The sequence below is a fragment of the Bactrocera neohumeralis genome, chromosome 6 (assembly GCF_024586455.1).
Source record: "Bactrocera neohumeralis isolate Rockhampton chromosome 6, APGP_CSIRO_Bneo_wtdbg2-racon-allhic-juicebox.fasta_v2, whole genome shotgun sequence".
NCBI lineage: Eukaryota > Metazoa > Arthropoda > Insecta > Diptera > Tephritidae > Bactrocera > Bactrocera neohumeralis.
Window position 1 is genome coordinate 3414986 of NC_065923.1, and position 16470 is coordinate 3431455.

The 16470-nt window shown below is 33.1% G+C and overlaps 1 protein-coding gene and 1 non-coding gene across 3 annotated transcripts in view; one reads left to right on the forward strand and one right to left on the reverse strand.

Annotated features, from left to right (window-relative positions):
• The window catches only part of LOC126762219 (elongation of very long chain fatty acids protein 6), a 43215-nt gene that overhangs the window by 6749 nt on the left and 19996 nt on the right, over nucleotides 1-16470 (reverse strand). The window lies entirely within an intron of this gene.
• Nucleotides 8316-8522, forward strand: LOC126763818 (U12 minor spliceosomal RNA). The gene has a single exon (XR_007667681.1). It is a non-coding gene; the product is annotated as a U12 minor spliceosomal RNA (small nuclear RNA).

A 16470-nucleotide genomic window follows, 5' to 3' on the forward strand; every position in this document is an offset into this window, starting at 1 on the left:
GTAAACACCGTCGACTGATACCCATTTGCGTGGCACGTCGTCTGGTCGATGTCGACGGCGCTTCTATGACATCCTCGGCAACAGCAGCAATATACATATATATAAGGTTCTATCGAGCGTATTGTTTGAAAGATTAAAGCCCATCGGCAACAAACTGATTGGACCTCATCAGTGTGGCGTTAGACCTGACAAATCAACAACCGACCAGATATTCACCATGCGCCAAATTTTGGAAAAGATCCGTGAAAAGAGAGTCGACACTCACCACCTCTTCGTCGATTTCAAAGCTGCCTTTGACAGGATGAAAAGGAATTGCTTTTATGCCGCGATGTCTGATTTTGGTATACGGCTGTGAAAACTGATGCTGAGCAATACCAAAAGCTCCGTCAGAATCAGGAAGGACCTCTCCGAGCCGTTCGATACCAAACGAGGTTTCAGACAAGACGACACCCTTTCGTGCGACTTCTTCAATCTACCCTTGGAGAAAATAATTCGAGCTGCTGAGCTGAATCGAGAGGGCAAAATCTTTTATAAGAGTGTACCGCTGCTGGGGTCGCCGATGATGTTGGCCTCAACATCGGAAGCGAAGCAAATGGATCTGGTAGTGAAGACAAAATATATCTTTTCATCAAACAAACAGTTGTTGAACTCGCGACTTGGCACCCACGTCACTGTTGACAGTTATAACTTCGAAGTCGTAGATAATTTCGTCCATCTTGAAATCAGCATCAACACCAACAACAACGTCAGCCTCGAAATCCAAAGCAGGATATTTCTTGGCAACAGGTGCTACTTCGAGAGAAAGGTTCTGCGGAAGATCTATGGTCCTTTGCGCGTTGGATACGGCGAATATCCCATTCGATGGAACGATGAGCTGTATGAGATATACGACTACATTGACATAGTTCAGCGAAATAAACGTCAGCGGCTACGCTGGCTAGGTCATGTCAAAAAAAGCTTAGAGATATTGCTTTTAATATAAACGAGAATAGCGAGCGATTGAGCTAACGGTATTTTTATTTCATACCCACCACACGCATTTACATGTGAAATGAGTGCATGAAAAAATAGTGTGGGAGTTTCAATGAAAAATGTCACATGTTCGAAATCAAACTGACATTTGACCAAAATAGCACAAAAATGGCTGGAAAGATTTCAAACGAAATGAAGGAAAAAAAAACATTTTGAGAATAATCAATATTCAATCGATAAGGCAATTATAATAAAACTATAGGAAGTCGTTTTCAGTTGTAAACAAATATTCAATGCATATATGTCTGCCTTCGTAGACCTGAAATATGCTTGTACGTATAAAAATATTCGAAAAACTTGCATTAACTATACTCATATAAATTTGTATGTCTGTATGCCAACACAAACTAAGTTAGGACACCTAAAAGAGTTTGCGCAAAAATTGGCAACAAGGAAAAAAACTATAGTAATTTAAATTAAAACGAAATCGTAGACAAAAACCAAAAAAACCAAAAGAAAAACTGCCAAAAAGACGCTGTGCATAATTAGTAATACAATAACAACGCCAACCATAAAAAGTTGCAAATTTTATGAATGTGGAAACGCATACATATTTATAAACTATATTTTTTGTTTAAACATATTTACAATATCCATATTTTATAAGATTGCAAAATCACTATTTTGTATAATCAACGTCCAAATTTTACGTATTCATAAGTACACACATCCAAATATACATGCGTATGTACATATATGTACTATGTACATACATACATATATGTATATATAGTACATGTATAAGTATATGAAAGTGTGTTATATAAATGCAAGCGTACAAATACATATAAAAAGAGGTTATGATGTTTTCAGATTTCTTAGAAAAAAATAAGAGAACAAAATAATGAAAACGCAAATCGGTCGTTTCAAATGTAAATTCCTGAATTTAAACGCTAATAAAATTTTTTAAAACGGAATATTTTTACGTTTTCAAACACAATGTACTATATGGAAGTGACTTGCGCGATCTCCACACGCGCCTTCTGAATATTACTAACTGCTCAGCTTGGAAATAATAAAATATGTAAAACAATACGAAGAGCCAGTTTCGCTGTTTAATCGAGAATATACACATGTAACTACAAGCAGGAGAACAAATTTCTAATTACATGCTTAAATAGTTATTTCGTTCAATTAAAAATCTGTTAAAAATTATAGTCGTTTTTTTACGACATAAACAGGGATGATTAGGGATGACTTCGTGAGTAATTTGATTGAAGTTCGGTCTATCAAATTGAACACTTTTCAGTTAGATAATTAAGTTTGCATACATTATATACATATGTATATTGACTACATATGTACTTTCCAAAGGGTGACACGTTATGATCATCTAGTTAATTTTTTGAAGGAATTTTAATTACTACCGTCTATAGAAATATATACATAATATATATTATATGTATATGTATGTATGTACATATGTACACACAAGTTCAAATTTGTAACGGACTACTCCACATAAAATGCGTGGACAAACCGAATCGAAATATATTTTTCATTCCTATTTAGTAAGTTTGGATCATATAGCTCATAGAAGGAGAGATCTTGACCACTTTCGTGAAGTCTCAGCCGACATATGTACATATATCCCTCATTACTACGATCTTTGTACTAACTTTACAGTCTAGTACCCTAATTTGGAGTTTGTGATGGCATTTTGTGGGCGTGCCAATGAACCGTTCCATCTGCCTGCAACACCAACCTCTCTTGGATGCCAAGGAACAGATGTACCAAGTCTATATCAATCCGGATTAGTTTTAAGTGTTACAAACAACCATTAGGTGAGCAAAACTATAATATTCTCTAGCAACATGTTGCAAGAGTATAAGTATCTCAGTTTTTAATATGATAAACCGATCAATTTTTGAATAAAATTTTAGTCGGAATTTTAAAAAGTATATGTCAAAATTATTATAAATATAATTTTAATCAAAAAATTAAAATTGCCAAACTCATTTCTTTATTGTTATTATAACAATAAAATTTGCGAATAGCATAATTTTTTAATTAAATATAGTAGTTTATTAAAATGATAAGAAAATTTATTTATGTGACCGCTATATTTAATTCACATATAATTTTAGAAAAATTGATAAGACTGTTTCCGACAGCTATTTTTATATTATTTGTTTTTATTAAAAGGTAATTAAAAACAATAATAATACTCATTAAAAAATATATTTTTTATTAAATAAATATTGTGTATTTAACTTTTAAGGTAGTTTGATAACGTGGACCACGATTACACTATCCTTATCTACACATACACATACATACATACAAACATTAAGTCAATTACTTTACGAACGGGCGCGAATTCGAGCGCATATGTTCCGTATCATTGAAAATGACTCATGACATGCCGCTAGGTATTCTCACCTAGGTGAATAAGTCAATAGCGTAATGAGCTGTCATTTGTCAAAAACAATAGTATATATGAGTTGTTATTATCAATAGTAATAAATTAAAAAGAAAATGTTGAACTCTCAGTGGGCAAAACACAAATTTTATTAGCAATGACGTATGTACTTATATACATATGTATGTGTGTATATATTTATACACAAAAATACATTACTGAAATAAGTCTCTGGCTAAATTTGGTAATTCTGGCTTCTACACATAACCACAAAATTTCATATTTTGGCGATTTGTAAATAAAAGCACTTGCTTATTCTACCACTTATTACAAATATACATATATGTATATGTATGTGTTAAGTACATAATGAGGATATATGTAAATGTGTATACATGCTTACTTTCAAGAAGCACATGTTTCCATCGCTTTATCCACATTGAAGAGACCAAATTTCTTATCAGTTTTAGTTAAATAAAACAGTGAAACACTAAAAAATCAGGAAATTGCTAGTGGTTGGCCGTTTATCGCAAACATATTTAAGCCAAAGGCACACACACATATACATACATACTCCCAGATGCGCCGCCGGCATGCTGATAACGCTTGAGCTTAACACCACAATGTGAGCAATTATTATTACAGTCCAAACACATACATATATACACACTTACCTATATACATACGTATGTGTATATGATCACAATTTTTATTAAATAATATAATCTTCTAGCGACTGGAGCATTCCTACTTTTTTTTGCATTGACAAATCGTCTGATTCGAATAATTATTGTGACATTTGGCTTGTGATGCATACAAATACACGCATACATGCATACATGCATATGTATATGCACATATTTGTGGTTGAATGTAGGTGTTTGCTGTCATGAAGATAGGAAATTATAGAAAAAAACCTTGATTGAGGTTATCGCACTTTTCTCTTAACTACATATGTACATACATATATGCTAATCTGATTTGACATGCATTACATTTATCGATTACAACAATAACAAATACACATCGATCTGGGGGTTCGTGTACGCTGAGCAGGAAACGTCAAAGACCCTATCGAATATCCACACATACATACATACTATACATATGTAAATGATCAGCGTGCCGAGCTGAATCGAATCAGCCATGTCCTTCTGTCTGTATACATATATGCGAACTAGGACCACAGTTTTTGAGATATCGATCCGAAATTTAGCAAGCTTCACATTTGTTTGAATCGCCGATATCGGACCACAATAGTATATAGCTGCCTTACAATCTAGCCGATCAAAACCAATAAAAATATATTCGTATAACCTTTTAGCTTCTGTACAGCCGAAGTTAACATTTTTTTGTTTTACAATTATTTGAACTAGTGTTTTGTTTTTCAATACTCTTCTGTGTTTCAGTTCTGAAAAATAACTTTTTACTTTACTTTGGAAGACTTTTTTCTTGTTATTATTTATCTCATTAGATATGCGACAAGCCGGTGGTGAACATATTGACAGCTTATTGCTTTAATGACAGTTAGAGGTGGTTGCCTGTAATCTAATCAGAAACAAGCGATTAATAAGAATCGCCCATTGATAAGTAAAAAACGGCCATTTTTCCGGAGAACTCTTAACATTTTACTTGTATTAATTTGTCAGAACTTCTGAAAAAAATAAATAAATATGAAAGTAACATATGATGCATCAAGATTAACCAAACAAACTTTTTAGTGAGCATTCTAATTAAATGGAGAGTTCTCAAATCCCCAAAGTGGCTATCAAACAGCAGAAGTATAGAGTTCTCTAGAAATTTAATACTTTTTTGCCTGGCAATGCGCTGAAATTTAGAAACAGTAAGCAGTAATCACGGTTTTATATTGAATATTAACTTCAGAAATACAAGTTTCTAACTTCAGGCAAAGTATGTACATATATATGCAAATGAAAGTATGTACATACATATATGTTATGATAAATCTTATAAATGCACATTTTTAACTTCAAAATGGTTATAAACGACAATCCTATATTTGCAACATTGTATAAGTATTTAGCAATCATTCGCATAGTAAACAAAGAAATGCATTTTTATCCGTATATAGTAAACGGTCAATACTATTTGTCATGTACTTTAGTTTCAATACGAATTTGGCAATGAAATGCTTTTAGCTCAAGTCATACTTCAGACTTGGCTTCTACTGTTTACGCTGGGGCTCGGCCAGTTGCAGTTTTGTGCATATTGCTTAGACATGGAAATTTATAAATTAGTAATAATACATACAAACATAAATGTATGTAGTAAAAAAATATTATTTGAAAGATTTTATTTTAGCAAAATAGCGAGCGTAAGAGCACTAAGGCATAATCATAGTAGTTGAAATAAAATCGTTTTAAAGTTAAAATTAGCTTTCTGACCTGATTTTCGGAAAAATATGTTATTATAATTATTTTCGGTTTCTTATCATTTGAATTTTGTTTTATTTGTAGTAACGAGTATTATAACTATAAGTTAAAATTTTTTCTCTTTTAGCTACGAACAATAAAATAAATAATACATTTTAAAACTCTAAAATATGAAAATAAACACATTACTCATCTTTCCATAAACACGCTATAAAATTGAAGCCAAGCATAGCTCAGCTTATCTACACAAATCTAAATTCGCTGTCGTCTGTTGCCGTCTTAATTTCAATCAAGCTTGAATATTAATGTGCCGCTTCTGCGCAAACAAATTAGGTTGCTCGATTCTTAAGTAAGTAATTGGGGTAGATATACTCAACACAAACGACAAATAAATCTCACAAAATGCATAAATACATAGGGTACACTTTTAGACTCATAGCATTTCATGGATGGATAGCTGTCAAATCAGTTGTCAAAAGAAGAGACCCGGCTTCGTAGCATCCAAAAGTTGTCTAGGGAAGTTACAGCTGTTGACAGCTAATTAGAAACACTAATATGGAGTTATTGGCAAGTGGGGCTTCTCACCGAACATGGTCATCTGGCTCTATGACACCATAGTCAAGCCCATAATGTTCTATGGAGCAAAGAAACTTGAGATCGTTCAACGGGCTGCGCTCAACAGTATGCGCGGTGCATTAAGGTCCACCCCAACCATTGCACTTAATGCAATTCTGAACATAACGCCGGTGGACATTGCCGGAAGGTGTATGGCCGCAAAAGTGGCTATTAGGCTCAGAGAATCTGGGTTCCTAAAGGAGCAGTATCTGAACACTCAGATATCCTCACAAGCTTTGGCTGCATACCGGATCATCTGGATCATGGAGTCGCCAAATCGAACTCCAGCGGCTCCTTCTCTGCCCATATACCGACGAGGGAGTTATGGGAGGAAAGAAGCCGTTTTTTCTCAAAAAATATCACCCATTACATGCCTGTACACCTTCAGTTACATATGTATGTCGCATTAGATTAAAAATAATTGACTTAAAAACAGTTGAATGTCAACTGACGTGATTGCAAAGAAATAAATTATTCATTTCTTCCTATTATATATGTACATATAAGGAAAGGAAAATTAAAATAATTGGAATTTTTTAAAAACGATTAATTATTATTAAGAATTGGTAAAGTAAATAAGTCTGTATGGTAAACATGAAATTTCATGCTTTCATTAAGCAATAATTTTATATTAAACAAATCAATTTTTATAGCCAAAGTTTCCGAAATAATTAACTTGCTTTGGATAATAACATTTCCTTCGCCCTTTTTTTTATTTTTTTTTATTGTGTACCATTTTGGTCGACCACTTTTTGCCATTTTTCCGTTAGAGACATTATTCCATTCAAAATATTACTTTTATTCAAAAATTTCAAAATATAGCGAATTTTTTCATTACTTTCATTCATTTTTGAACAGCGTAACTTTTTTCAACTTCCCAGAATTTAATTTTTTTTGGTTAAATGAAACTTAAAATCTCAACTTTCCAACACTATATGATATGACAAAATGTGATTGGTAGCACTGGAGATATACGACTGCAACGACATCTATTGACAAAATACGAAAAGAATTTTTCGACTACACAATATTATATAATATATAGTACATACATATATAATATTATCGGTCGGTTACTAATGCTCCATAACTTGGTTAATTTTATTTCAACCTAATTGAGACCCCCTGTATTTTGACAACTGTAACCAACCAAGCCCACTTAGGAGCAAAGACTTCTGAGTAGCTTCGAATAATATTCCCCATTATTTTAATTACACGCTATGTGAGCGAGCTTCTGACGAGTAAATGGATTAATAAACTACTTAGTAATAGTAGCGACTACTCGTAACACATTACTTGTTCTATTCATTAATTAAATTGCATAAAGGAATGCCATCTGACTGCTATCAGATGCTATAAAAAATTCTAACATAAATTATTTATTGCGTTATAAGAAAAAACCGAGAATTGTGTGTATTACATAAACGTCCTGTAATGAAATATCAAACCAGTCAGAGAAACAGACTACTCCGAAAAGGACCACACTTGTTCGCATTATAAGAAGTTATTCAAGTGTGGTATTATTAATAAGTTCAACAATTTATAACTTCTATCTAGGTTTGTTATAATATTTATTTATTATTATTATTGTTTCTTTATTTCACTTAATTTTTTTTTAAGAAATTATTTCACTACAAGTTATCCATCCATGTATGCATGTACATATGTATGTGCAAAGCACACGATTTTGCATCTTTGTAAGTATGTAGGTACGTGCATAACTGTACGTTGCCATTGAAAAGCTTTTACCGCATACAAGCTCCTTGCTTTGAGCTTTCATTGGTATTTAGGTATGTATTATTTTCACATTCTTCTTCCATTTATACTTTACTGCACTAACAACAACCCTCTGATTCTCAACCTGTTTAAATACAACACTGGGTAAATAGCATGTTGATGTCTGCTGTATAATTGTGCCTAAAACTAACAGTAAGGAAAACCGTACAACCTTGCTAACAGCTCGGTTGATGTGCTTCAAGGCAGTGAAGTGGGGCATTGCTCTTTTGTGGTGTTCTCATTTCACGAAGCGCCAATTTTTGAATGGGCACAGGTCGTCCCTTTGAACTCAGGCGCACTCACTACTTTTCGAGGCGTAGAGTTTGGGTGAAGCGATCTGCCCGAATTATAAATACATGTACTACTACTGTGATCAAATTGAAAGGTGAATTTTTAATTTATACTTCGCGTGTGTTTCGAATCGGTAAATTTTTTTTGAGCGATATTGCGATTTTTAATTATTTGTATTTTAAAGTGATTGTTACTTTCTAATTCACTCCAAATCCAATATATGAGAAAATTTGCACTCGATATTAATTTTTTAAATTCATGACAAAAGCTTTCAAATTTGGTTTCAACAATAAATCAGATTACAAATATTGTAAATTAAATTAAAAAATGCTTTAAGCAGTTCAAACCTCCGGTTTTTTCTTCAAATGACTATAATCAACTAACTAAGAAATGTTTTTAATGTTTATCGCAATTCACCGAAGAATGGAAAAAATCATTCCTAGTGAAATATTGCTCATCACTAATACCATATACATAACATAAATAGCACTTGAGATTAATACGCAATTTCTAGTAGCAGATATCGTGGGGTTTTCTAAAATCGTTTTTTAAAACATTTTTTTTATCTCTCATCATCTACTGTAAATAAAATTGGAACAAGAATCACTAAATTTAGTATAGAGAGAATAATCGTAAATAAAAATAAATAAAAAATAAAATTTCGAGGTTAGAGGCGGGCTTGGGAGCGATAAGAAGTCTAATTTATTTTAAAAATTTTACTTCGGCTAAATCGACTCATCATTTATACATAGTATCTACAAATATGTTTATAAGATTTCCAACGTTCCTTCTAGTTGTTGCAACTTCATATACCCTTTTCAGTGTATAAAATTTAATAATCGAACTTACAACTGTGGTCTGAATTTACGTTACGTGTATATAACACACATATAAATGTATGCATGTACCTATGAATGGATGTATGGAAACCTGGGGAGAAATTAGCAAATCATTGACATTTTGCCGTGAGAGTGTCTGAAGATAACATGTATTTACGTCATGGAATTGAGGTAAAAATGCAATCGCAATAGCAATGAATGACAATGAAATTACTCATTATTAACAACAACAATAGGGCGTTTCCCACTTTCTCGTTTACATACATACATATGAATACTAAAGGCTGTGTATATTAAGGTAGAGTAAGATTTCAGTTAATGGCACAATTTGGGTTATTTTGTTCAAGACTCTATGTTTATACTGAGAGCAAAGGCAAAGACATAATGGATTTTCTCAGAGTTAAAAAAAAATGGAAAGTCTACTTTAGCTTAGGGGGTCCCTAGCCTAGTGGTCTAGAATTTTCAAAAAATCGATTTTTTTTTTATTTGGTAGTTCGAAAGTATAGTCCTTTAAGAATATACTGTAAAATTTTTGGAAGGATATTCACATTATTTTAGCTTCTACAGCCGTTTTAGCAGGTAGCGCGCGCTCGAGGGGCTCAATGGATGGATGCTTTGTACGTTATTTATCTCAAAACTACTTTTTTCGGCGTGCCGTTGATGAAAAAAAAACTATCCAGTTGAATCACTTGAAATTTTAATATGGTGTTTATAATATCAATATCTATCGCCGGGACTACGATCAAATTTTAATTTTAAGAACTTCGATTTTTTTTCGATCCAAAAATAGCTGTTTTCAGAATCTGAAGTTCAAAAGCGCGAAATTTTTTTAATTTTCAATTTTTGTTTTGGTTGTAGTTCCAGCGATAGCTGCACTCCTAGTGATTAATAATTTATTTGGTTTTTATGTTTCAGATGTTCTGAAGGGTCAAAATCAACAACGGCACCGGGAGTCATTTTTTAAGATAGCTTTTTTTGGACGCCATTTTTAATATTGTTAAAATTTCTTTCATTTAACAAAAAAATACTTTTGTACTTTTCATAAGTGTATAAATAAACTGTAAAAAATGTAAATCGATTGCTCTTTTTTTAAACATTAAAAAATTAAGAAAATACCCTTAATTTCAGCGTTCTAGACCACCGGGACCCCTAAGTCGACTAAGCTATTTTAATATGCTCTCTGGTCAAATTTGATCCGGACTCCCTGAAACCGAATCGATTAAAAAAGTTTTCCTTGATTGGTATAACCTTGTTTTATGTTCGTGTGAAGTTGATCTCCAAACGTCAGTTAGTGGCTTTGGTAAGTGTGTGCTTACGACGCGAAAAGATTGTCTGGCGAAATTTCCATGGAAAACATTTGACGAATTTTCTTAAAATTTTGTGTTTACAATGAAATCACGGCTTCTTTAACACGAACTCAAGTATTTGAGTGGCGCAAGGCATTCAGTGAAGGTCGGCAAGTCAGCGAAAACTTGGCTCATGCAAGTCGTTCTGTTAATGACGATGTCTTCGAAAAAATTAAAGAAACAGTGCTTGAAATTCATTGTATTGGCGAAGATCTCAACATCTCCTATGGATCGACTTAAAATATTTAAGTTAATGTTTTGGGTATGAAGTGTGTCAATGCCAAACTCGTACCAAAAGACCTACCCGAAAATTTTTTGAAAAAAAAACGACGTCGACGGAGCTATGAACCCCACATACATACATATGTATGCATATCAAGCGCATCATTACTGGTAACGAGGCGGGGTTTTATAAATATGATGTCGAACCTCCCAACAAGTTAGCGAATGTCGCCCAAACCGAAAAGTCGAGGCTTTTAACAAGTGTTTTGGAAATTTTCTATTTTGAAAGCGTTAATCACTATTTGTATTAAAATACCTGGAAAATGTACTAAGTCCGAGTCAAATTTGATCAGTTGTAAAACTTTACCTAAGTCGACTTAAACTATTTTAGCTTATTGCCAGTTATGTATGTAGGTACAGACATAAACACTGGCATGATATAAGCGCCGCTGTTATGCAATGACAGACGCAGCAGCTTTCCCGCCAATGTTTACACTGACTTCCAACACCGCAACCGGCTCGCCATCGTTTGCTTGCACTTAAGCTCTGTTTATGTTTTGACCAACTGTATATCTACACATGTATGTGTGTCGATGACCAACTACTAAACGCATTGAGCATGTGCAACAAGTGCGCATGCGAAGAGTCCGAGTCTGCATTGAATTACTATTTTGGCTCGTGGAACTCTCAGCGCCAATACAAACTGCGACCACAAGTGCACACAGACAGACAACGGCATATTTGATGAGTGAGTCCGTAGGTCGTTTGGTTGTTTGGCAATCGTGGCAATCAAGTCGGTCACTTTTGTTGTGTGCATTTTGTTAGCAATGTTTTTGTGATTTTTCACTTTGTTTACCGTTTGTCGAGGCAGTTTGGCCACGCGATTGCTAAGGCGGGAATTAGGCTACGAAATAATTGCAGTAGGCGATTTTACGGTAACTCAATCAAATGGCAAGTGCATAATACAACAACAGAAAAACGCATTCGTCTGTTGCACTCGCAACTTTGTCGGCGTTGCTCAGAAATAGACACGAATACGTATGAAAATAAAAATTGGTCAGCTGCGCGCGTTATTGCTATTGTTGGCAAAAGACGAAGTATATACATATGTACACACATATATACGGTGTACATACATACATATGTATGGTGGTATATGCTTGTCAAATTATTGCATCCAATTTCGGTTTTGTGCAACTTAATTCGCTCAAGCTTGACGCCGATGGCCAACAGTCGAGTCCAAACAACATAACAGTAAACAAGAAATTGCAAATTTCAAACCTTGAACTCAAATTTGTGGTATCGCTGTTTTCGTAATTCTATGTGCTTTGCTAATTCTTTTGATTATTCATTTTGTTGATTTGCTAATTCTATTCTGTTGGCTTTACAACACCAATTTGTATAAACAAATCAAGTTAAGTTTACGCCTTTGCATATGCATATGTACATATTTACATGCCTATTTAGTATTTACATATGTATGTATGTATTATATGCGCATTTATTTAGGCAAATCAAAACAGACGATGACAATTAATTTTATTGAGTGAGAATAGAATAACACTTGTTGAACGCGCCTGCGAAAACTTTAATTTTTTACTGAACTGATTTACAAACAATCGATACTAGCCAAAAAACAACAACAACAATAATTTCTATTAAAAAAAACACAATACTTTTTTAACATGCCCTTTTTTTAATAAGTACGCAAAATGAATTAAGCTTTCAAAGTTTCTGAGTACGGCTGAGTGTGGTGGAGAAATTTCGAATTAAATTTCAGTCAATATATATTTGTATATTGCGTATATTTGTCTATTTTAAAATTCATGGAAAGTTTTTCGATAACAAAGGTTTGCTTTTAAAAAATCTTGTATCTATTTTTGTTATTGAGAAAATATTCTGTTTTTCCTGTGGAATATTTTTAATTAGCAAAAACAGAAATGTATTTATTCACCTTATTGTCAACTTCTTATGAATAAATCAATCCAATGTAAAAATGCTTATACGAATTTCGTGTCGATGGACACTGATGGACACTGTCAAACATGTTTTTGTTTTGATTTATTGGCATTGAAAAGAGTAATTGTAAATTTATAAAGTCAATTTTTAATTACATTCACATATTTTTTATCTAATCTAATGTAAAGTATTAGCTGCTTAAATTAGGCAGATAACAATTTTCGGTGACGACTCAATTTGCTTTCCCCATTACAGAAAAAATATGTTATGTATATTTGATGGAATAATGGATTAATAAAAAAGCCTCTTGAATGGCACCACATTGGGTAACAACTCAAAAATCGATTTCGATGGTAGCCCTCTGCTATTGAAAGAATCATGTAACTTTTTGAAAAGCCTTTCCTACATCAGGATTTTCGGCCTTAGTGTTGTTCAAAAACGTCAACTGTATTTTGCTAATAGGCCTTAGTTCATATAAAAAACTTATTACAATCAAGTATGTTGTTAATGAGGTATGATTACATTTTATGAGTACTTAATCCAAACTAACAATTTTGTGAACAAATTTTAAGAGGTTATACTCATTTGCAAATCAGAAACAACGCGTTTTTTGTGAATTTTTTCTGAAGAAAAATTTCTTTTCAATCAATAAACAAGTAAGATGTAAATTTATATATTTTAATGTATATATTATATATATTTAATGAATCGCTGATTCATTAAAAAAAATTGAAAGAAAGAACTCTGAAAACGATGACGAGTTTTTTGCAAATTTTTTATGAAATCCAAAAACTTAAAAACTTTATTATTACTAAAGATCAATACAAGTTTTGACAAAATGACTCCAAAGTGGTTTAAAATTTGTTAAAAATCTTATTTCTGACAAATATATCTCAGTAGATATTGTGCAATTTTCAAGTCGAAAGGACCAGCTGTTTCAGAGAAATCTTTTTCATCGACAAATCATTTTCATATCTCCGAAACCATTTGCTGCAAACCCAACACTTTCTTTGAATTTACCAGAGCTAGAGAACTTCACAGCTATTTTCAAGAGAAATTAGAATAAATAGTCCTAACAAAAAGTTTGTATCGAGGTAAGCATTCAAACATGCATAGAAGAATAATATAACAATTAAATATTGCTCAACACAATAGAAAACGCCAGCTGTTTTAAAGACTTGTTTAAGTGACCAGATTATATGCATACATATTTCTCAAGTTGCAAATACTCGTGTGCAAATAATTTTTTCCGAAAATTAATATAAAAAGTTACTCATACGCCAAGGTGCAAAATATTTCTTTTTCCTATTTTCTACTAAAAAAAAAACTTTTTTTATAAAAATTAAATTACATTATATTTTTTTATACAGATTTTACCACTTTTTTATCAAGTTTTTAAAAGCTTAGCGCGGAAGCTCAGAAAATATTGTAGTGTTAACATTTTTCTGACCACCGCTGTATTAACGCAACGGAAAATTATAACCCACAAAACCGTATGCCATATGTAAAACCAAAACAAAAAATTATGCAATAAAAATATTTGCCAACACACGCGCCAAAATAACGGTAAAAACAGGTGAGCCGACAGGTAGTTAAAAGAAAAATGGCTAGTGGAGCACAGTGTAAAGAAAAAAGCGATATTTCACATATACATACATACTTACGTATATATATGTACATAGGTACATACATATATAAACCGCTACGTGAAGGAATGGATGCTACAATTCCATATCAAATTTTAATATAAAACAATGGAAAAGTAATAATTTTGCAAAATAGAAAACGAGTCTTAATTCAAAACGCCATAATAGACGGAATATGAAAAGGTTATGCACGTAACTCTGAATATAAAAAGTTACATATATAGACATTTATGAAGTAAGATAAGTACTTAGCTTACGAAAAAAAAATTTCGATAGAAATTAAGTTTTATTTCTCGTCTTTGGTCAATATACTAAGCACTTATCGGACCGTCATCGTATGTGTGTATGTATGTATATACAAAAAGTGTACATTACAAAACCGGAAATGTGTGAAAATCGATATAATAATACTAATATGCTTAAAAATTTCGCAGAGTTGCTATTATGACATCGAAATAAATTTCTTTTGTAACAGAGAGAAATAAATCAGAAGTCGTAGAAAGAGAGAGCAAAACGAACTGGGTTACATGTGGTTTAGCAGTTTATATATGTATGTATGTCAGTAAGTAGGTAATAGCAGCCACGATCTCTCAATCAAAGCAAATTCCAATTAGGTACAAACAGCTGAAAGTGTGGTCGCAAACCAGTTTCATGATCAATAGCCACATTAACTTAATGCGATAAGATTGTAAATACACAAGTGTTATGCTATGCTGAGTTATGCGCGCGCATGTCCAAATCGGCTAAACGACGCACAAAAGCACAAGCAACAATTATGGACACATGTATGAAATTGCAGGCGATCAATTAGGCGTGCGGCTTGACTTTTACATTGTACAAACGAACAGTTTTCGGCAAAAGTGCGTTAAATGAGTAAGAGCAGACACTTACAGGTGTGAATGGCGCACCATTGTTCATTTCATTTTTCATAAGTAAACAAACACTCGCGCTCACGAGTTCAGGCGTGATATGCGCGACATTTGCGTCTGCTGGGGAAGATGTCTGACAGCAACTGTCATCAAATCGGAATTTTCGTTCAAATATTTGCTTAACAGAAATTTACATATGTGCACATACGTACATACGTACATACATATGTATTTACACACGTGTGTGCACTTTTTATTACCGAGACCTTGTGAGCGCGCGCTTTCATTCACCATTTCACAATACAACAAAATAAGTAATATAGGGGAGAGCGTAATTTTGAGCAGCAAAGTTGTGTATGGAAGAGCGAAAGACAAATGGCGAAAGCGGACGAAATTAATTTTTTTGGATGTTGCATCATAACCACTGCTTAATTTTGGCAAAACGATGCAACACTTTGCAGCTTCATCATGAGCAGTGGAAAAAATTAATTTCGTGCGCGAAATAAAGGGTGATACAAGATGAAATTCGACGGAATATTTATACCCTGAACAGGGTATATTACGGTTGTCACGAAGTTTGTAAGACCCAGAAGGAAGGGTCGGAGACCCTATAAAGTTATATATGTATATAAATGATCAGTATGTCGAGCTGAGTCGATTTAGCCATGTCCGTCTGTCTGCCTGTCTGTCTGTATATATACGAACTAGTCCCTCAGTTTTTAAGATATCGTTTTGAAATTTTGTAAACGTCATTTTCTCTTCAAGAAGCTGCTCATTTGTCGGAACTGCCGATATCGGACCACTATAACAAATAGCTGCCATATAAACTGAACGATCGGAATCAAGAGCTTGTATGGAAAACTTTCACATTTGACAATGTATATTCACGAAATTTGGCATGGATTACTGCTTAAGGTAACAATATAATCTCCAAAAAAATTCTTCAGAACGAATTACTATAGCATATAGCTTCCATACAAACTGAACACATAGTTACTAAGAGAAATGCACCTGTGAAGGGTATTTAGCTCCGGTGCAACCGAAGTTAACGTTTTTTCTTGTTTTATTTTCGGTTGAAAATTTATATATTTTAATGCACAGAAATCGTTTTTATACAAAT